The sequence below is a fragment of the Lissotriton helveticus genome, chromosome 12 (genome assembly GCF_964261635.1).
Source record: "Lissotriton helveticus chromosome 12, aLisHel1.1, whole genome shotgun sequence".
Lineage (NCBI taxonomy): Eukaryota > Metazoa > Chordata > Amphibia > Caudata > Salamandridae > Lissotriton > Lissotriton helveticus.
In genome coordinates, this window is record NC_136073.1 from 742,615,391 (window position 1) to 742,636,643 (window position 21,253).

Consider the following 21,253-nt stretch of genomic DNA (forward strand, 5'->3'; position numbering starts at 1 on the left):
CCGTGTCCACTGCCTAAACATTCCAATCCATTGTCTACACACCCCGTATCCGCTGTCTGCACACCCCATACCCACTGTCTACACAACCTGTATCCACCTCTACACACCCCATGTCCATTGCCTACATATCCCAAATCCACTGTCTACATATCCCAAATACACTGTCTACACACCTGTATCCAGTCTCTACACAGCCCGTATCCAATGCCTACATATCCCAAATCCACTGTCTACACACCTAAAATTCTTTGTCTATAAACCCTGTATTCACTGTCTGCACACCTCGTATCCACTGTCTACACACTGCATACTCTTTGTTTATTAAACCCAGATTCATTGTCTACACATCCAATAACCACTGCCTACACATACCATATCCACCCTACACATCCCGAATCCACTGTCTACACACCCCAGATTCATTGTCTGCACACCCCATTTCCACTGTCTACACACCTCAAATTCATTGTCTATAAACCCCATATTCATTGTCTACACACCCCGTGTCCACTCCCTTCACATACCATACCCACCCTACACATCACAAATCCATTGTCTACACACCCCATATCCACTGTCTACACACGCCGTATCGACTGCCTACACATCTCAAAGCCACAGTCTACACACACATATCCACTGCCTACACATCCCAAAGCCACAGTCTACACACCCATATTCACTGTCTACACATCCCATATACACTGTGTACTCACCCCATATCCATTGTTTACACCCCAAATTAATTGTCTATAGACCCCACAATTATTGTCTACTCACCCCGTATCCACTGCCTACACATCCCTTAACCACTGCCTACACACCCCGTATCCACTGCCTACACATTCCAATCCATTGTCTACACACCCCGTTTCTGCTGTCTGCGCACCCAGTATCCACTGTCTACACACCCTGTATCCACTGCCTACACATCCCATATCCACTCCCTACACATCCCATATCCACTATCCACACACCCTGTATCCACCTCTACACACCCCATATCCACTGTCTACACACCCTGTATCTACTGCCTACACATCCCATATTCACTGCCTACACATCCCATATCCACTGTCTACACGCCCTGTATCCACCTCTACACACCCCATATCCACTGTCTACACACCCCGTATCCACTGCCTACACATCCCAAAGCCACAGTCTACACACCCCATATCCACTGTCTACACACCCCATATCCATTGTTTACACCCCCAAGTTCATTGTCTATAGACCCCACATTCATTGTCTACACACCCCGTTTCCACTGCCTACACATCCCATAACCACTGCCTACACACCCAGTATCCACTGCCTACACATTCCAATCCATTGTCTACACACCCCGTATCCGCTGCCTGCACACCCCGTATCCACTGTATACACACCCTGTATCCACTGCCTAACCATCCCATAGCCACTGCCTACACATCCCATAACCACTGCCTACACACACCGTATCCACTGTCTACACACCCTGTATCCACTACCTACACATCCCATATCCACTGTCTACACACCCAGTATCCACCTCTACAACCCCATATCCATTGCCTACATACCCCAAATCCACTGTCTACACACCCCGTATCTAGTCTCTACACAGCCCGTATCCACTGCCTATATATCCCAAATCCACTGTCTACACACCCCGTATCCAGTCTCTACACAGCCTGTATCCACTGTCTTCACATCCCAAATTCATTATCTGCGCACCCTATATCCACTGTCTACACATCTCAAAGTCATTATCTATAAACCCCATATTCGATGTCTACACACCCCGTATCCACTGTCTACACACCCTGTATCCACTGCTTACACATCCCTTATCCACTGCCTACACATACCATATTCATTGTCTACTCACGCCAAATTCATTATCTACACCCCCCATATCCACTGTCTACACACCCCGCAACTACTGTCTACACATCCCATATCCACTGCCTACACATCCTTTATCCACTATCTACATACCCTGTATCTACTGTCTACACACCCCGTATCTACTGCCTACACATCCCGTATCCACTGCCTACACACCCCATATCCACTGCCTACACATTCCAATCCATTGTCTGCACGCCCCGTATCCACTGCCTACACATCCTGTATACACTATCTACATACCCTGTATCTACTGTCTATACACCCTGTATCTACTGCCTACACATCCCGTATCCCCTGCCTACACATCCCATATCCAATGCCTACACACCCTGTATCCACTGCCCACACATCCCGTATCCACTGCCTACACACCCCGTATCCACTGCCTACACATCCAGTATCCACTACGTACACATCCCATATCTACTGCCTACACATCCCGTATCCACTGCCTACACATCCCATATCCACTGCCTACACATCCCGCATCCACTGCCTACACACCCCGTATCCACTGCCTACACACCCCGTATCCACTGCCAACACCCCCGTATCCACTGCCTACACATCCCGTATCCGCTGTGTGTACCCCCAGTATCCACTGCCTACACACCCCTTATACACTGCCTACACACCCCGTTTCCACTGCCTTCACACCCCGTATCCGCTGTCTGCATACGCGAAACCATTGTCTACACACCCCTTATCCACTGTCTACACATCCCATATCCACTGTCTACACACCATGCCCATTGTGCCTTTACAGTACTGTTACCGCATGCACTGAGAGGAGTACAATGAACAAACAGAAGTGATCTGCATTTCACATGTTCATTCGTTGGTTCAGCATGCAGTGAAATGAAATAAGTAAATTGTCACCTGTAGCCTACTCATCACATGTTATATAACGACAGGCGTAAAGCAGAGCGGTCCATAGCTACACGTATTCTACACCTCCCACGTTCATTGTTCTATAACAATGCTGTGTGTGTCAGCTTGCGATAAAGCAAATATAATGCACACATGTAATTTCTCTGCATCACATGATCATTTTTTTGCAGCAGCATGGCATTATACCAGTAAAATGCAGATACATCCTAAACCTACACTCCCCTTGTTCATTGTTTTACAGTATCATGCATAGTACATTGCAATACACAGGCATGCACAGTCTGCATTTAATATGTCCAATGTTATGAGACAGCATGACAGGTGCAATGAGCCACCCATCACACAGGTTACATATTGCACATGGCTGTTACACTCAGATCCTATGCTTTACTTCCATTTGACGCCCTGACGTGCCCTCTCCCAGCCTGCTCACACCAGAGCTGGCTCCACATGTTGGCTCTAATGTGCCCCGACGCCATCATCCGTCTTGAGAGTCTGGCGGCCATCTTAGCTCTGGGAAATCATTCTCGGTTAGACCGTCTGGCTCTCCGGGAAGCTTATAGCTGCAAGCACAGCAGCCCTGCAAAGGAAAACAAGGTTAGCAACTACTTAAAACACACTCATGGTTTTTAAAGTGGATCATTTCTCTGCTGTTCCGTGACTTATTTTGTAAATAAACTGGGGTTGGTGCGTGGTAGTTGCTGGTGTTGTCAGTTTCCTGCCCCTGTTTCGACTCAATGACATATGTGTCCTGTATATAGTATGTGCAACACTGTCTAATATAATCATGCAATATTTATGCAGGACCTCGTGTAGGTCAGAGATGTGGGGGACCATGTCGGCCTCTACTCATGTGCACTGCTTTATGACCATGGCCAGTGCTGGCATATTTGCCAACTCAGGTGAGGTGGGACATTTTGCTGTCCTTTTATGCCATAGCCAGAGTCTGGCTCCCCCTGCTGGTGTCTATTATAGTGGCAGGATTATAAAGACTTCTCCAGCAACCGGCCTTGTTTGGGACATGTGGAAGGTGAAAGATAGGGCTACCCTTTGGATAGGGGTCAGTCAGTCACAGCCACCTTCTTTGGTTCTGCAGAGGTCAGAGATGATCATTCTCTGAAGTCATTGCCTTTTCTTTGCTGCACTTAGAGTTCCTTCTTGTATACCAGGTGGGCGTCTTGTGTCAATCTCTAAGGTGGGCGTCTTGTGTCAGTCTCTAAGATCGCAACTGGTACTCCCATGTTTTGCCATCTTTTTTCACCTATTCTCCTTTAGTCAGTTTTTATTTTAGAATAAATTATGAGCAGGGATCCAAAGGTTTCCTTAGGATCCCACAGTCCGTTCTGTTGAATCCAGCACCTTGGACCAGCAATGCTGCCTACTCTTAATTCAACCTCTCATCTTTTTCTTCCACCACCCTACACTTCCTTTATTTTTTTTATACTTTTAAAGGCTCTCCTTCATTCCTGCTGTCCATCTTTTTATCGTATCATTTAATTCCCGCTTTTTTCTTACATTTCTTCCTCTCTCTCTCTCTTGCTCTGGGTCAAAGTCTGCTATTGACAAATGTGCCTCGGTCTCCAACAATGAGCACCTGTGAACACCTGCTACAACCTTCAGGTCAACTTGGTGTTGGAGCCAGCTCTCCTGGAGATTCAGCTTACCTTCCCTAAGGCACCTATTTCAGCTGCAACAGGCTTCAAAAGTGTACAGTCCTTTCTGATGAGGAACTTGAGAGGTATGCTGGGAACCTACACAAACATATATGTAAGGTTGTGTACATCACCTGCAATCAGAAAGGTGAACATAGCATATATTATTGGGCACCATGCAAGACAGAGTTCCAAGACGGCACAAATCCTCCACTCTGCGGCATTGCAAAGAATAGTATATGTATCTAGCAACAGGATAGTATCTTTGTCCATCAAAAGAAAATATGCGTCTAGCTAAAGGATATTATCTGCATCTAGCAAAGGGATAATATTTGTCAATATCGAATGGATAGTTTCTGTATCAAACAAAAGTATAATATAGTACAGTTTTTCTTGACACTGACATCCTTTTGCTATACTCAGATGTCCTTTTGCTAGTCACATTAGACACCTATTTTATCCTTTTGCTAGACAAGATTCTATCCCTATGCAAGACGTATATTTGACACATATATTATCTTTTTGCTATACACGGATACTATCATTTTACTACACCCGGACCATATCCTCCTGCTAGGCACATATATGTGTCTAGAAAAGGGATGATATTGGTGTCTAACAAAAGGACAGAATCTGTGACTAGCAAAAAGATATTATGTGTCTCTAGAAAAAGATAGCATATGTGCCTTGCAAAAGTAGAGTATCTGTGTCTAACAAAGGTGTTTAGAAAAAGGATAGTGCCTATGTCTAGAAAATGACTCATAAAAGTATCTAGTTAAATGATATTATCTATGTCTGACAAAAGGATAATATATGATTCTGCCAAAAGGATCACATCCGTGTCTTCCGAATGATGTCTACGTCCGGCAAATGAAATGTTTGTCTAGGAAAAGGATAACATCTGTGTCTTCAGAATTATATCTGCGTCTAGTAAATGATATCTGCGTCTAGTAAATGATGTGTGTGTCTAGGAAAAGGATAACATCTGTGTCTTCAGAATGATATCTGCGTCTAGTAAATGATATCTGCGTCTAGTAAATGATATGTGTGTCTAGGAAAAGGATAACATCTGTGTCTTCAGAATGATATCTGCGTCTAGCAAATGATATGTGTGTCTAAGAAAAGGATAACATCTGTGTCTTCAGAATGATATCTGCGTCTAGCAACTAATATGTGTGTCTAGGAAAAGGATCACATCTGTGTCTTCCAAATTATATCTGCGTCTGGCAAATGATATGTGTGTCTAGGAAAAGGATAACATCTGTGTCTTCAGGATGATATCTGCATCTAGTAAATGATATCTGCGTCTAGTAAATTATATCTGTGTCTAGGAAAAGGATAACATCTGTGTCTTCAGAATGATATCTGCATCTAGCAAATGTTATGTGTGTCTAAGAAAAGGATAACATCTGTGTCTTCAGAATGATATCTGCTTCTAACAACTAATATGTGTGTCTAGGAAAAGGATAACATCTGTGTCTTATGAAGGATATCTGTGTCCGGCAAATGATATGTGTGTCTAGGAAAAGGATAACATCTGTGTCTTATGAATGATATCTGTGTCCGGCAAATGATATGTGTGCCTAGGAAAAGGATAACATCTGTGTCTTCCGAATTATATCTGCAACTGGCAAATCATATGTGTGTCTAGGAAAAGGATAACATTGGTATCTTCCAAATGATATCTGCGTCTGGCAAATGATATGTGTGTCTAGGAAAAGGATAACATCTGTGTCTTCCGAATGATATCTGCACCTGGCAAATCATAAGTGTGTATAGGAAAAGGATAACATTGGTATCTTCCAAATGATATCTGCATCTGGCAAATGATATGTGTGTCTAGGAAAAGGATAACATCTGCGTCTTTTGAATAATATCTGCACCAGGCAAATGATATGTGTGTCTAGGAAAAGGATAACATCTGTGTCTTCAGAATGATATCTGAATCTGGCAAATGATATGTGTGTCTAGGAAAAGGATAACATCTGTGTCTTCAGAATTATATATGCACCTGGCAAATGAGATGTGTGTCTCGGAAAAGGATAACATCTGTACCTTCAGAATGATATCTGTGTCCGGCAAATGATATGTGTGTCAAGCCAAAGGATAACACCTGTGTCTTCAGAATTATATCTGCACCTGGCACATGATGTGTGTCTAGGAAAAGGAAAACACCTGTGTCTTCCAAATGATATCTGCGCCTGGCAAATTATATGTGTGTCTAGGAAAAGGATAACATCTGTGTCTTCCAAATGATATCTGCGTCCAGCAAATGATATGTGTGTCTAGGAAAAGGCTAACATCTGTGTCTTCCAAATTATATCTGGACCTGGCAAATGATATGTGTGTCTAGGGAAAGGATAACATCTGTGTCTTCCAAATGATATCTACACCTGGCAAATGATATGTGTGACTAGGAAAAGGATAACATCTGTGTCTTCCAACTGATATCTGCATCCGACAAATGATATGTTTGTCTAGGGAAAGGATAACATCTGTATCTTCAGAATGATATCTGCACTTGGCAAATGATATGTGTGGAAAAGTATAACATCTGTGTCTTCAGAATGATGTCTGTGTCTAGCAAATGATGTGTGTCTAGAAAAGTTATAACATCTGTGTTTTTTTAATTATACTTGTGTCTATCAAATGATGTAGGTATCTTACAAAAGGATAACATGTGTCTTTGAAAAGGATAGTATATGTGTCTACTAAATGCATAAAATCTTTGCATGGCAAAAGGATAATGTCTGTGTCCAGCTTACCAGCAATGCCATTCCTAAAATAAAGAAACATACAGACAGAGGCATCGGGTTAGAATCTCAGCAGTTAGATTGAATGGGGAATTCAGCAGCTAGAAAGAGGAAGAAGGAACTCGGGCAGGTCAAAGTGCCAAAAGAACTTAACAATAAAGTGATCTACAGAGGGAGAACCAAGTACTGTTAAAGCAAAATATAATCAGTAGAGGGAAAGCAAGCTGGCACAGAAAACTCAACTGGACAACAGGCAGGGTACCAAAGAGAATTCAGGATGCTCACTAAACACATCTAACATGAATACAAAATCTGGTACACAATTTGATGCTTATGAAGAAAAGTACAGATGAGAAAACAAGGCATGTGGCGTTTCAGAAAGTAAGTGACAGGGTTGCCACACAAGTGCCAGGGTGGCATCATCAGTAAAGTGCATATTCAGGAACAAGTAACAGGGTCAGGACTGCATCATGGCATAGCATGGCATAAGAGAAGTACATCTCCGCTTTGGTCAGTCTTAGACACCCTGTCAGTCAGAATATCATGAACAAAAATGTCACAGCCAGAATACAGACTCCCACAGTTTTGTAAATAAAATATAGATTTTCTATTCATAACCCCAACCTTACATACCTTGAAAATATACATAATCAGGATACAAATATGTAGAGTTCAATTATGAAATCTAGTTACCAATATAGACTTGCCGTCACTATATTTGTTGTAGTAAATGTTCTATCTTCAGTATTTGTGCTTCACGAAACTTAAAACTTGGTTATCTGGTTGATTACTGTGCCAGTTAATTTCAACCCCTCCTGTCAACTCCTATGCCCCAAGTGACAAATCCACACACAATTCTGAAGAAATTCCACTCTCGCTACCCAATTAAAACCTTCGGTTCCCAGACAGGTACATGCTCCAGCCGCTTAATACGACCAGATAACACATCATTTAAGTAGATGCTGCTCTCCATGTCAGAAATTAGGAAAACTACATTGTGTCACTTGCAAAATATGAAAAGTCCAGTATCTGAGCTCCCTTATTTGTGTAGCTTCTAATGCAGACACAACATCTATTCCTCAGTAGGCATCATATATTATACAATATCAGCTATATAAATGAAATTATGCGGCTACAGAGGAAGGGAGGTGGCAGTTTAGTTGCCCACAAATGTTTTCACAAAAACTTGGTCAAATGTGTGGTTTTAAAATACTTCAATTTAAAATAAAGTGCATTTTCTATTAAAAAACTGCAAATGGATTGTTGGGGGTTGCGCCGCAAGAGTTTTCATGACAAAAGATACAAATTGTGTATTTCACTAGGCTGGTGCCTAGAGGTCTGCCTACACGACCAAAGCGCTGAGCTAGCACATAAGGTGCTCTTGTGGATTGCTTGTGAACGTGCAATCAGCATATACCATGGTGAGGGTGCTGCTGAGGAAGGATAAATGTCTCCGATACCCAGCGTAACTTACAAAACAACTCCCTCCTCCCCTGTCAAATCCACTCTATCACTACCACAAACACAAAAGTAGTCAAGAGCACAATTCTAACACAACTAACGCACAAGAATAAAACTTGTACTAACCTACTAACTACTAATCTTGATTCCGGAGTACTCTGCTACTCACTGAAAAAGCAGTTCAATGCCTCGTCTGGGGTCATAAGCGCTATATAGATACTTTCATGTAGAGTCTGCATAAAATGCAGAATCCACCACCCTTTTTAGGTTTTGCCTAGCGAGCTGCGCACTGCGCAGCTGCAGGGAAAACCTTATGAGAAGAGTAGAGTGGCTTTGGTCCCCGCCTCTGTTTCCATTGGCTAGCTCCATAAATGGAGGCTAGCCATTGGAACAGACATCTGCTCGTCATCCTGAGAGCAGATTCGGGGGCGTTCCTGCAAATTTTAGGCTTTCCGCCCCTTTCGAAATCGTCATGCGGCGGTGGGCGGGGTTTATTTTTTTGTCGCGTCCATGTTTGTTTTGTTCATTCTGCGGCCGACCGCCACCGGAGGAAGTCTTGGTCCATGTGAGTGCTTTTGGACGTTCTCGCCTCTCCTCCCCCTTCCGCCGTCGTCTGTTTCTCTTTTATTTTGTAGGTGTAAGATGCCCCGTGTTGCCTCATAGTAGCGTTTGCGATCAGCCTCCCCCCTCCTCCCGCTGTCCGTGTGCCTCGAAGTAGCGTTTGCGATCAGCCTCCCCCCCTCCTCCCGCTGTCCGTGTGCCTCGAAGTAGCGTTTGCGATCAGCCTTCCCCCCCTCCTCCCGCTGTCCGTGTGCCTCGAAGTAGCGTTTGCGATCAGGTAAGCAGCTGCGTGTGGTTGTTGTTGTCTGTTGTTGCCGTACATCTTTGTTTACATCAATCTGATCTGTTTCTCTTTTGTTTTTGTAGGATTAAGATGCTCTGTGTCCTGACTGTTGAGCGATCACCTCTTTGCGTGTTCCGTCGTCGTAATCTGTTGTTTCCTTACAGCAATGTCTGACTGTGTCTCTGTGGCTGTATATATGTGGAGCTATAAGTACAAGAGCAGAGTGATGCTATGTGTGTGAATGTCATGCTGTGTGTGGCTGTGTATGTGTGGAGCTATGTGTACAGGAGCTGAGTGAGGCTATATGTATGTGTGATGCAATGTGTGTGTGAGATACTATATGTGTGTGATACTGTGTGTGTCTATAGCAAGGTCGAACTGTGTACCTTTGTACAAGTGTATGTGTGCAGCTATGTATACAAGAGCTAAGTGATACTGTGTATGTGATGCTATGTGTATATGATGCTATGTGTGTGTATGTAGCAATGTGTGGCTGTGTGTGTCTGTAGCTGTGTATGTGTGAAGATATATGTCCAGGAGCTGAGTAATGCTGTCTGTGTGTGATGCTATGTGTGTGATGCTATGTATGTATAATACAGTGTAACTGTGTATGTCTGTATAACTATGTATGTCTCGTGCTGTGTGTGTGTAGTTGTCTATACAAAGCCAGTCAATATGTGTAGAAGGAGAGCTCTGTGTGTGTGTATGTCTCTGTAGACATATACCTAGGTGTGTGTATAAGTGCAAATGCAATACGTCTAACATTTGCTACACATAAAGCTATTTACTAGTAAACAACAACGCCATTTATTTATCTGTTTACTCAAAAAAAACAAAAAAAGATTTTAACATTTACAATGCCAATAACTCTAACATTGTCAAAGGCAAAACCGTTGCATTGTAAATGCTTGTTCGAAGCATGTTTCTGAGTAATCTATGTTCAGCTTCATGGTTTGTTGAGCCTCATAGCTGCCTTATACCTCCCTTCTGTTCTGTAATGGGCCGCCTAGGATACTGGCATTATGCAGCAAGAAAGGACAAATGATGCAGCATAATGTATATATATATATATATATTTTTTTTTTTTTCTCCAGAGTTTTATATAGCGCCAACTTGACACGAAGGTATTGGGTATCAGAGCGCTTTACATGAGCACCAGTTGCCTTACGCAAGGACACATTCATTTTTGTTAGGCATGGGGAGATTAAGTGATGCGCCCAGAATAGGGCACATCACTTAGGATGTTGAGCGTCGTTGCTGAGACTCGAACCCGGTTCCCCAGATTTGAGCCGACCGCCCTAGCCGTTACTATTATTTCACTATTTTATCATTTTATCTCCCTTACTGCTGCCTGGACAAACGTTTCCCCTCTTTGATATCAGTCTCACGCCTGCATACAGAAATCAGCAGTGGTTAGGTGGCCAGTTCACCTCTCTGCCACCCCAAAGCACCAGGAGTGGACTTGTTCAGTAACCTTTCATCTGTTTCAGTTGGACACATCCTTTTCTTTTGAAATCTGAAATGTATGTGGCATATGATAAATCATGTGGCAAGCTTGTTAGATCCACAATAGATTCACAAAGAGACAGAAAACGCTACTGAATAGCAGAATTCCAGTGGCCATGAGTATAGGATCCTGGAATGAGGTTTCCAGCAGCTGCCAGCATGCTGATCTGTTGCGACTGGTGACTGGCTGACTTTTATGTGAATCGGTGAAGTAAAATTTGCTAGGTAGCTTGTTAGCAAGATTTTCAATTTTATTTTACAGTACAACCAGTGGCAGCTATTTTACCCACACAGTACATGAGCTGTTGAGCGTCCAGGCTCATAGGATCCTCCGATTTCCAATTGTATCATAAAAAGTGAGAGCAACTCTCTCACTCCTTGCTTTTTTCCATTGCATTCTGGGACTTGCAGTTCTAGTTCACTACCAAAGAATCATCAAACACAATTTCTCTCTTAGAAGGTGTGAGTGGTGTGTTCATTCCTTTTTATGGTTGCTTTCTAGTGCATGTAGGCTTTTCCCACAAAAACCATGAGCAGAAGGGCCAGAATACCTTGAAGAAACATGGCAGAGTGCACTCATCTCACCTAACAAGGCATATCAGTGGCGTCACTAGGGGGGTGCGGGGGGTGCGGACCGCACTGGGTGACACCATCCTCACGGGGTGACACCGTGAGACTCTGCAATATGACACCACATATGTGCACATGTGAACTCCAGCATGTTCACGAAGACGCGTATGGGGAAAAGTGCACCTCGTGGTGAGATGACGAAACAAACATGAATGTTTAAATGCAAGATGCAACAAGCCACTTTAGAGAATAGAGACCACTCATAAAAACGCCTTGCGGCCACCCACCAATTGCTCTTAAGGGGCATAAACGTGAGGACGCGTGTTAAGAAAAATGCACTCAGAAACAATGGATGAAACAACCATAAAAATCACTGTAGTGCAGCATGACGCTTTAGACTCTTCAGAGTACCTGCTTGCTGTTCAGAATGTGCCGGCACTCTCCAATTCTACGTATTGCAGCAGTGCTGAGAAGTGAGAAGTGCAGCTGCTCTTTCAAATAAAGAGCACTGTGTACCGGACAGTACCTCCAATTTAAAGCACGCGCGTTACTCCGACGTAACATTTCCATAGGAGTCATGGAGCTGTGTGTCAAGGATGGAAACACACCGGCCCGAATTTACAAAGCAGTTACACGAATAAGCCATTCCAGAGCGCAAAGCCTCTTATACAACTCAGGAAGATTGGGCCCGCAGGTACAGCTGTATTTATTTACTCACACAGAGAATTCCTAAATGTGGGTATTCACAAACATTTTCTGATCCTGCTCTTCGGGACTAGGAAAATTAAAGGTATTTACGCCTGTTAGGGGTTTAAGTAAATCCTCGTTCACGGTTGTGAAAGGAACATCTCCCCAAGTCGCTGGGGTGAGCACGAGGCGTGCCTCAACAGTAAAAATGGATTTGCACCCATGGAGAAAAAAAAGTTTGTTTACATGGGCTTGTTTTTTTTTCTTGCAGACCAGAATATACATGTATATAATATTAGTGTGACTGGGTTTCAAGGTGTCACTCACGCCTCATGATATATGAGAACATAGAGTTCACAGCTCTGCCTTTTGCCATAAAATCCGCTGCCAGGGTGTTCGCAGAGTACTCCTCACTATCCCGAGCTCATCTAAAGGGACGATATACACGTGTCAAGTACCCAAACCCGGATGATTGATGCAGAAGATGTATTCAGAAGTGCAGGCACTTTACAGCCAAGATAGTGCAAGCACTGCCTAGCTGGGATTCACAGTGACTACATCAAGTCACACCTGACGCATTGCCAGACAAAGACTCTGTGGAACCAGTCATAGACGCTCAGGGAGTGCTGGGATTTCCCCTCTATCTCAGGCTCTAAGAGTAAGACAGGTGTAGGCATTGTAAAAGGCGATGTCGACGTGCAAGCATTCCCCTCCTGTTACGGTCACAATCACTCCTCCAGATCAGAAAGGGTTGAGGTGATTTCAGGGCCAGCTTTAGTGCTGATGGTGCCACAATCTTTTTTGGTGCCCCCAATGACGGACTTCCTTCGCAGATTCTCTCACCACTATCCTCCAACAGTGCCCCATATTATCTCTCCCTAGTCGTGAGGGGGTGACACCATGAGTCACCGCACTGGGTGACATCAACCCTAGTGACGCTATGCTCTATGTATGTGATGCTCAAATTGTATTAAGTTCCAATAGCCACAACTTTACCTAATATTTATGAGAGGGAGTCATACAAGTCAATGCGTATGATTTTCGAAGTTATTTTCCTTTTTGGAAGCATTAACCGATATCTGTCCATGCATAAAATTCTGACAGGAGAGAACATGCATAATGAAAATAAAGATATGGAAGTCCTTATGTGGGTGGCATCCAATCAAAGTCCACTGTCTTGACTTTCTTTCAGCTCTGAGTGCACAGAGAAGGCAGAACAGCCCCAAGGATCTCATCCACCAATCATGTAGAGACAGTGCCTAATGTATGGACGCAGCATTCAATCTTAGGGACTAGGACTTATTTTTCATCATCCAATGGGGGAAACAACGAAGACCATAAATACAGGGAAACCGCGACAAAGGGAGAGAGCAGGGATGAAAAGGGACCTCACATGCGATCAGAAGTGGAGGGAACAAGGCGCTATGAGATAGAATCAAGCCTAGTTAGCCTTTCATTCGGCAAACCCAGCATTTCAGAGTGCTGTGGCGGGCTCCGATGGAAATTCTGGGTCCTATCCTTACTTTTAACAAATTAAGCATGAGGGATTTGAGACATTCAAAATGAAGCGGCTAGGTTGGCATACCTCGAAACGCATCCTTTCGACCCCACCGGATTTAGTCCACTGGCCTTCATAATATAACATAACATGCCATGCCATAACATACCATAACATAGCACAGCACAGCAACACAACACACCATAACATCACATACCATAACGTAACATAACATACCATTCAAATACAATTGGGCGCCCAACAGTTCGGAATACATTTAAAGAAAGTAAAGCTGGTCATCATCATATTGTAAGGACACATCAGTCTATAGACGTCTTTGACTTTCTCGATTACACATTTTGAGGTTTTTCAGCTTTTATGTAGTGAAAACTTCCAAAAAGAGGTTACATTTAACAGTGCCCATGTTGGGACACAATCAGGGGGATAATGTGGTTATAGAGCTGGGATTTCTAGGGTTTAGTGAACAGTGAGAGAAGTTACTGGTCCACATCAAGCTAGAAACAAGCAACCTTATTTTCAAGAGGCAAGTTCACTTCTCTGTGGGTCACACTCACTGGCACAACTACTGTTTCTCATTTCGCAACATATTCAATAATGAGGCCGCACATGTTCGGTTTCCATGACAGCGTGATATTCGTGAAAATGTATTAGAAATAGGATAGTGGGAAAAAACAAAACACTCTTTTAAAGATCAAAGAAAGAGAAACATATAGATGGAAAGAGAAAGACAAACAGAGAAACAGAATGATGTGAGTCAAGGGTCAGTTGGACAACTCAAAGGGATGAGTGTGTGCTGTCTGCATGGACCCTTGTTTAACCTGTAGTTGGCAGGTAGGAGTCATTTAACCTGTAGTTGGCAGGTGGGAGTTGTTTAACCTGTAGTTGTCAGGTGGGAGTTGTTTAACCTGAAGTTGTCAGGTGGGAGTTGTTTAACCTGTAGTTGGCAGGTAGGAGTTGTTTTACCTGTAGTTGGCAGGTAGGAGTTGTTTTACCTGTAGTTTGCCGGTGTGAATCGTTCAACCTCGAGAGTGCAGCGAGAGTTAAATTTAAGGCCCTTTGTATAGCCCACAGGACCTACTGGGGTCTGGGCCCGGCCATTAACAGACCTCTCATTACTCCTTACCAACCAAGAAAATTCCCGCGCTCCTCCAATCACCATCTAGCAGCAACATTGAAAATAAAAAAGGTGAGAAGTGGAGGCAGATCATTTACCTATAATGCAGCTAAACTTTGGAATTCGCTGCCTTCGCTTATCTGTGGTGAATCCTCTCATCTTACATTTCGGAAACTGCTCAAAACATGGTTATTCAATCAATTCACTTAACAATTATACTACTTCTCACTAGTCGCAAGCGCTGGGACGCCCTCGGGTAGCTACGCGCTATACAAAAATCCAATAATAATAATAACCTATAGTTGGCAGGTAGGAATTGTTTAACCTGTAGTTGGCAGGTTGGAGTCGTTTAAACTGTAGTTGCCAGGTAGGAGTCGTTTAACCTGTAGTTGGCAGGTAAGAGTAATTTAACCTGTAGTTGGCAGGTAAGAGTAATTTAACCTGTAGTTGGCAGGTCGGAGTCGTTTAACCTGTAGTTGACAAGTAGGAGTCGTTTAACCTGTAGTTGGCAGGAGTCGTTAATGTGACATTGTAAGATCAGGGTGCTTATCACCCAGTCTTCTTGAGATGTCTTTGCCACGTGCCCCCTATTACTACAATCTCTGTGAAATTCTTGAATCCAATCCTGTGTTGTAATCATATGTGAAACTTGCACACAATGTATATTGCTTTTGGAATTGATGTACTATTCCTGTCTAGACTAGAGCACACTCCGTTAAAAGTGCGGTATCTGTAGTTGGCAGGTAGGAGTCGTTTAACCTGTAGTTGGCAGTTAGGAGTCGTTTAACCTGTAGTTGGCAGGTAGGAGTCATTCAACCTGTAGTTGGCAGGTAGGATTCGTTAACCTGTAGTTGGCAAGTAGGAGTCGTTTAACCTGTAGTTGGCAGGTGGAAGTCATTTAATCTGTAGTTGGCAGGTGGGAGTCGTTTAACCTGTAGTTGCCAAGTAGGAGTTGTTTAACTTGTAGTTGGCTGGTGGGAGTCGTTTAACCTGTAGTTGGCAGGAGTCGTTAATGTGACATTGTAAGATCAGGGTGCTTATCACCCAGTCTTCTTGAGATGTCTTTGCCACATGCACCCTATTACTACAATCTCTGTGAAATTCTTGAATCCAATCCTGTGTTGTAATCATATGTGAAACTTGCACACAATGTATATTGCTTTTGGAATTGATGTACTATTCCTGTCTAGACTAGAGCACACTCCGTTAAAAGTGCGGTATCTGTAGTTGGCAGGTAGGAGTCGTTTAACCTGTAGTTGGCAGTTAGGAGTCGTTTAACCTGTAGTTGGCAGGTAGGAGTCATTCAACCTGTAGTTGGCAGGTAGGATTCGTTAACCTGTAGTTGGCAAGTAGGAGTCGTTTAACCTGTAGTTGGCAGGTGGAAGTCATTTAATCTGTAGTTGGCAGGTGGGAGTCGTTTAACCTGTAGTTGCCAAGTAGGAGTTGTTTAACTTGTAGTTGGCAGGTAGGAGTCGTTTAACCTGTAGTTGCCATGTAGGAGTCGTTTAACTTGTAGTTGGCAGGTAGGAGCTATTTAACCTGTAGTTGGCAGTTAGGAGTCGTTTAACCTGTACTTGGCAGGTTGGAGTCGTTTAACCAGTAGTTGGTAGGAAGGAGTTATTCAACCTGTAGGTGGCAGGTAGGAGTTGTTTAGCCTGTAGTTGGCAAGTAGGAGTTGTTTAACCTGTAGTTGGCAGGTGGGAGTCATTTAACCTGTAGTTGGCAGGTGGGAGTCGATTAACCTGTAGTTGCCAGGTAGGAGTTGTTTAACCTGTAGTTGGCAGTTGGGAGTTGTTTAACCTCTAGTTGCCAGGTAGGAGTTGGTTAACTTGTAGTTGGCAGGTGGGAGTCATTTAACCTGTAGTTGCCAGGTTGGAGTCATTTAACTTGTAGTTGGCAGGTAGGAGTTATTCAACCTGTAGGTGGCAGGTAGGAGTTGTTTAGCCTGTAGTTGGCAAGTAGGAGTTGTTTAACCTGTAGTTGGCAGGTGGGAGTCATTTAACCTGTAGTTGGCAGGTGGGAGTCGTTTAACCTGTAGTTGCCAGGTAGGAGTTGTTTAACCTGTAGTTGGCAGTTGGGAGTTGTTTAACCTCTAGTTGCCAGGTAGGAGTTGGTTAACTTGTAGTTGGCAGGTGGGAGTCATTTAACCTGTAGTTGCCAGGTTGGAGTCATTTAACTTGTAGTTGGCAGGTAGGAGTTATTCAACCTGTAGGTGGCAGGTAGGAGTTGTTTAGCCTGTAGTTGGCAAGTAGGAGTTGTTTAACCTGTAGTTGGCAGGTGGGAGTCATTTAACCTGTAGTTGGCAGGTGGGAGTCGTTTAACCTGTAGTTGCCAGGTAGGAGTTGTTTAACCTGTAGTTGGCAGTTGGGAGTTGTTTAACCTCTAGTTGCCAGGTAGGAGTTGGTTAACTTGTAGTTGGCAGGTGGGAGTCATTTAACCTGTAGTTGCCAGGTTGGAGTCATTTAACTTGTAGTTGGCAGGTAGGAGTTGTTTAATCTTTAATTGGCAGGGGAGAGTCATTTAATCTGTAGGTGCCAGGTAGGAGTTGTTTAACTTGTAGTTGGCAGGTAGGAGTCATTTAACCCGTAGTTGGCAGGTCGGAGTCGTTTTACCTGTAGTTGGGAGGTACGAGTCGTTTAACCTGTAGTTGGCAGGAGTCGTTAATGTGACATTGTAAGATGAGGCTGTTTATCACCCAGTCTTCTTGAGATGTCTTTGCCACGTGCACCCTATTACTAGAATCTCTCTGAAATTCTTGAATCCAATCCTGTGTTGTAATCATATGTGAAACTTGCACACAATGTACATTGCTTTTGGAATTGATGTACTATTCCTGTCTAGGCTAGAACACAGTCCGTTAAAAGTGGGGTTTCTGTAGTTCGCAGGTGGGAGTCGTTTAACTTGTAGTTGGCAGGTAGGATTCATTTAACCTCTAGTTGGCAGGTAGGAGTTGTTTAACCTGTATTTGGCAGGTAGAATTCAGTCAACCTGTAATTAGCAGGTAGGAGTCATTTAACCTGTAGTTGGCAAGTAGGAGTCGTTTAACCTGTAGTTGGCAGGTGGGAGTCATTTGACCTGTAGTTGGCAGGTGGGAGTCGTTTAACCTGTAGTTGTCAGGTAGGAGTTGTTTAACTTGTAGTTGGCAGGTAGGAGTTGTTTAACCTGTAGTAGCCAGGTAGAAGTCGTTTAACTTGTAGTTGGCAAGTAGGAATCATTTAACCTGTAGTTGGCAGGTAGGAGTTGTTTAACCTTTAGCTGGCAGGTGGGAGTCGTTTAATCTGTAGTTGCCAGGTAGGAGTCATTTAACTTGTAGTTGGCAGGTCAGAGTTGTTTAACCTGAAGTTGGCAGGTGGGAGTCGTTAAACCTGTAGTTGCCAGGTAGGAGTTGTTTAACTTGTAGTTGGGAGGTAGGAGTCGTTTAACCTGTAGTTGCCAGGTAGGAGTGGTTTAACTTGTAGTTGGTAAGTAGGAGTCATTCAACCTGTCGTTGGGATGTAGGAGTTGTTTAGCCTGCTGTTGGCAAGTAGGACTTGTTTAACCTGTAGTTCACAGGTGGGAGTCATTTAACCTGTACTTGGCAGGTGGGATTCGTTTAACCTGTAGTTGCCAGGTAGGAGCCGTTTAACTTGTAGTTGGCAGGTAGGAGTCGTTTAACCTGTAGTTGGGAGTTGTTTAACCTGTAGTTGCCAGGTAGGAGTTGGTTAACTTGTAGTTGGCAGGTGTGAGTCATTTAACCTGTAGTTGGCAGGTGGGAGTCATTTAACCTGTAGTTGCCAGGTAGGAGTCATTTAACCTGTAGTTGGCAGGTCAGAGTTGTTTAACCTGTAGTTGGCAGGTGGGAGTCGTTTAACCTGTAGTTGGCAGGAGTCGTTAATGTGACATTGTAAGATCAGGCTGCTTATCACCCAGTTTTCTTGAGATGTCTTTGCCACTTGCACCCTATTACTACAATCTCTTTGAAATTCTTGAATCCAATCCTCTGTTGTAATCATATGTGAAACTTGCACACAATGTATATTGCTTTTGGAATTGATGTACTATTCCTGTCTAGAGTAGAACACAGTCCGTTAAAAGTGTGGTTTCTGTAGTTTGCAGGTGGGAGTTGTTTAACTTGTAGTTGGCAGGTAGGAGTCGTTTAACCTGTAGTTAGCAGGTAGGAGTCGTTTAACCTGTATTTGGTAGTTAGGAGTCATTTAACCTGTAGTTGGCAGGCAGGAGTCGTTTAACCTGTAGTTGGCAAGTAGGAGTCGTTTCACCTGTAGTGGGCAGGTGGGAGTCGTGTAACCTGTAGTTGGCAGGTGGGAGTTGCTTAACCTGTAGTTGCCAGGTAGGAGTCATTTTCCTTGTAGTTGCCAGGATGGAGTCATTTAACCTGTAGTTGGCAGGTAGGAGTCATTTAACCTGTTGTTGGCAGTAAGGAGTCGTTTAACCTGTAGTTGGCAGGGGGAGTCGTTTAACCTGTAGGTGGCAGGTAGGAGTCGTTCAACCTGTAGATGGCAGGTAGGAGTTGTTTAACCTGTAGTTGGCAAGTAGGAGTCGTTTAACCTGTAGTTGGCGGGTGGGAGTCCTTTAACCTGTAGTTGGCAGGTGGGAGTCGTTTAACCTGTAGTTGCCAGGTAGGAGTCGTTTAACTTGTAGTTGGCAGGTAGGAGTTGTTTAACCTTTACTTGGCAGGTGGGAGTCGTTTAACCTGTAGTTGCCAGCCAGGTAGGAGTCATTAAACCTGTATTTGGCAGGCAGGAGTAGTTGGCAGGTGGGAGTTGTTTAACCTGTAGTTTGATTGTGCGTGCTGCATCGACAAATGCGATGCAGCAAGTGCAACAACATTTGTTTTATCTCTTTGTTTGTGTACTTACCTCTGTGCGGTCCTATTCCGCAGTTTACTACCTCCCACCTTGCCCCTCCCCCGCCGCACGTCAGTGCCCAGCAGCACTCCCACCATTGGTTAACTTGTAGTTGGCAGGTAGGAGTAGTTTAACCTATAGTTGGCAGGTGGGAGTCTTTTAACCTGTAGGCATTGGTTAACTTGTAGTTGGCAGGTAGGAGTAGTTTAACCTGTAGTTGGCAGGTGGGAGTCTTTTAACCTGTAGGCATTGGTTATCTTGTAGTTGGCAGGTGGGAGTCGTTTAACCTGTAGCTGGCAGGAGTCGTTAATGTGACATTGTAAGATCAGGCTGCTTATCGTCCAGTCTTCTTGAGACGTCTTTGCCGCGCGCCTCCTATTACTACAATTTCTCTGAAATTCTTGAATCCAATCCCTGTTGTAGTCATATGTGAAACTTGCACACAATGTATATTGCTTTTGGAATTGATGTACTATTCCTGTCTAGACTAGAGCACACTCCATTAAAAGTGCGGTTTCTGTAGGGCACATGTTAATTGCATACAATGTCAATTTGTGTTCATTAAAACAATATTTGGCGTCCATTATGAATTTTCACTGAAGCACTTAGGATTGGTCATTTCCATAAATAGCATAAAAAAGGGAGTACGAATAGTGCATTGTGGTTCCTTAGGCGCCAAATGTTGTTCGCAAATGATTAAAAGTACCACAAAATTACCAAGACAACTAGGCAATAATGAGAACGGGAACAGTGGTGGGATGAGGGTGGGAGCTTGGGGAAGTTGTTATTGACACTTGCAGTGTCACTTTACAAAGTTCGAAGTCATCAAGCCCAGGGGTAATTATTTTGTATTTCTTGCCAGTAGTGTGATCATGGTTTGCTCCATTGAATTGTGCCTACAAAGCATCCACCATCTTTTTTGAAAATCTTTTTGTCCTGACCCTTCCCATCATGAACTCTCTTATTTTCTGTATCACTGTTAACTTTATAGAGCTTGGACACCCTTCTGGTAAGAGAGAGCAGATATAAATTCATAATCAAGCAGTCAAGTGTAACCTGATTAGCGCAAGTAGATTACGCACGCCAGAGTAAGTCAATGACAAAACGCAGTTTCCTATTGTAGACCAGCTTGACCCGACTGTACTTCTGGCCATTGAATTCTATGCTGGCACATCTCCATCTGGGTGACCAATGAGCTTTCTTCTGGTTAATTAAGAAATAAAGAATTCTGGGCGAGAAAGGACTAATTGTGGTAGAGCAGAGAGAAGTGTTTTTAACCTTTGTTTCAATAGAGGAATCAACTTTAAGCTGTACATCTATCTGAACTTGTGCCTCAACTGGATGAAAAATAAATCTAAGGAAAACAGCTGGTGGCGATGGAAATCAAAGATATATAGCGATTTGGAAAAAAAGGTTTCTGAAGATAACACAAACTATGTGGCATGGCTGGGTGACCAACAAAGGTACACGTTCATGCTAGGTTTTCTGGATTTCCACATGGTTACTTTCCAAACAA